We start from the raw sequence: 2,469 nt of genomic DNA, 5'->3' as shown, positions 1-2,469 counted from the left end.
AAGTCTCAGAATTCAGTACAGTTCCAACAAAGTTTGGCCAGGCTGATGGTGGGGGGGTGGATCCTAAGGTCAATGTTGCTTTATTGAGGAGTCCTACATTTTGCTGGGGTGGCCTTCTGTTAGCACCCTTCTGTGCTCAGTCATTGGCTGGGAGTTGCCCACAGGAAGTGTTGCTTCCGTGTAGATGTAGTGGTAGATTCAAAGCGACAGCAGCTGGGGTGATCAGTCAATTATGGTTCCCATAAGAGGTGATCTGACTGGTGTATTTTCACTGCCATTGCATTCCACCCTTTGTGCTGCACAGCTCTCATTCTCCATGCAAGTGCAGGGAGCAGCTCCTTCATGGTCCCATTGGCCTCTTTCCCTGAGAAGAAAATTAGAGATAGGAATTAGTGGGATGAACTACTGACCTCGTTGCTGCAGTCCATCTTGGGGTGTAAGTGGGGGTAACTTTTCCACACAATCTGTTCTAAATTGCTCTCACCCTCAGCTATTGCCTCAGCTTGTCCTTGTGGCCTTGTGGCTCCATCTCTCTTACTATGGACATTTCATTTGCAGGCCCACCATGCCAGTTTTCGGTTGGCTGATGAAGAAGGCTGACGAGGGTCATTTTGCTTACTTGGTTATTGAGTGCCTCTTGCTTGATGGATACTTCCTGGTGGGCATTAATATGTGATACACAAACTCTCACACTTCATGCCCAGGCCGCTGTATCACCCGTATGCCTCTACCCCAGATCTCTTTGCCTCAAAACTTTCAGTCATTTCCTTCCAGGCCTCTGACTGGCCAGCCACGTCGCTAGTCACTACCCAGATATCTCTATATATTCTCACCTGGGGCTACATGTCCCGTTACAAATCTTTCCCCTCTCCTCTGTCTTTTAAAGCTACTTCTGAATGCAGCTGTAATGTAGCTGCTATGCATATGCGGCTTGTATCCATCTACAGAGGAGACCCATCCATAAACCAAGTTTGGGCCTTCTCCTCCTCCTTCACCTAGTCACACAGGAACGCCCATATGCCTGTATGTGTGAGCTGGGGGATGGAGGCTGGACACCTGTGGTGGGTGACATAAGACTTACTTGCTCTTGCAGCCTACTCCCAGTCTTGATCTGGGGGTTCCATTTCCATCTTATAATAGACTACTGTTGGGCCCACCCAAATTTATGGCTTGGTGGGTCTGACAGAACCCAGTTTATAATTAACAGTTTAGATACCTGGCCATTTGGTACTTCATTGTCTCTACTAAGACAGAGCAGGAGCTCTGTTCCTAGGTGTGGAGTGTGTTGCCTCCAGAACCCCTAAAGCCCCACTGGACACTATGTTCCCTTCTGTGTTGTAGGGAATGCAAGATTCAACAATTTGTCTTTTTTTTTTAATTTGTTTTTTATTTTGTAGGAAATATTCCAGGTTATTTCTGAACTCCTAAAAACTGGATCCCTACAAACTTCACTGAAGTAGAAGTTCCCCTGAGTTTTCACAGAGTTTACTTCCTTACTCTGTGGAGTGCAGGGAACCTAGCAAGGCTTCAAGCATGTTAGCCATCTCTTTCTCATCCTGTCCAATAAGCATGATGTCACTGGTGTAATGGAGCAGTGAGATCTTCTTTGAGATACCCAGGCACTTCAGACCTCTTCAGACTACACAATGACAGAGGGCAGGAGAATTAACATAGCCCTGAGGCAAAATTGGAAACAAATATTGTCCATCCTGAGTTCATGTGAACTGTTTCTTTTCTTCTTTTCTTTTTCATAAAATTTATTTATTTATTTAAAAAATTTTTAATGTTTATTTATTTTTGAGAGAGAGAGAGAGCAGGGGAAGAGCAGAGAGAGAGAGCGAGAGACACAGAATCTGAAGCAGGCTCCAGGCTCCGAGCCATCAGCACAGAGCCCGACGTGGGGCTTGAACCCACACACCGCGAGATCATGACCTGAGCCAAAGTCAGATGCTCAACCGACTGAGCCACCCAGGCACCCCTATTTATTTATTTTTGAGAGAGACAGAGACAGTGTGAGTGAGGGAGGGGCAGAGAGAGAGAGAGAATGCCAAGCAATCTCTGCACTGTCAGCATAGAGCCCCATGCGGGGATCAAACCCACGAAACCATGAGATCACGACCTGAGCAGAAACCAAGAGTCACCCGCTTAACTGACAGAGCCACCCACGTGCCCCTATGCTCTTTTCTAATTGGAATTCAAAAAGAATATTTATTTGATCAGTGGTGAGATTCCATACATCTGAGGCCTTGTTTCTTTTTGTTTTTTGTTTTTGTTTTAAAGTTTATTTATTTTGAGAGAGGCAGAGACAGCATGAGTGCAGGAAGGGCAGAGAGAGAGAGAATCCCAAGCAGGCTTCACAGCTGTCAGCCTGGGGCTTGAACTCATGAAACCGTGAGTGAGATCATGACCTGAGCTGAAACCCAAAGTCAGATGCTTAACTGAGTGAGCCAGCCAGCGGCCCAGAGGCCT

General features: G+C 46.4%; 1 non-coding gene across 1 annotated transcript; it reads right to left on the bottom strand.

The window, feature by feature from the left end:
* Positions 1-1,889: 1,889 nt before the first annotated feature.
* On the bottom strand, positions 1,890-1,974 carry TRNAQ-UUG (transfer RNA glutamine (anticodon UUG)). The gene has a single exon. It is a non-coding gene; the product is annotated as a tRNA-Gln (tRNA).
* Between the last annotated feature and the right edge of the window lie 495 nt (positions 1,975-2,469).

Source organism: Panthera uncia (genome assembly GCF_023721935.1).
Source record: "Panthera uncia isolate 11264 chromosome B2 unlocalized genomic scaffold, Puncia_PCG_1.0 HiC_scaffold_24, whole genome shotgun sequence".
NCBI classification, from domain to species: Eukaryota; Metazoa; Chordata; class Mammalia; order Carnivora; family Felidae; genus Panthera; species Panthera uncia.
Note: the sequence above shows the minus strand (reverse complement) of the source record. Positions and strands in the feature narration are given on the sequence as shown.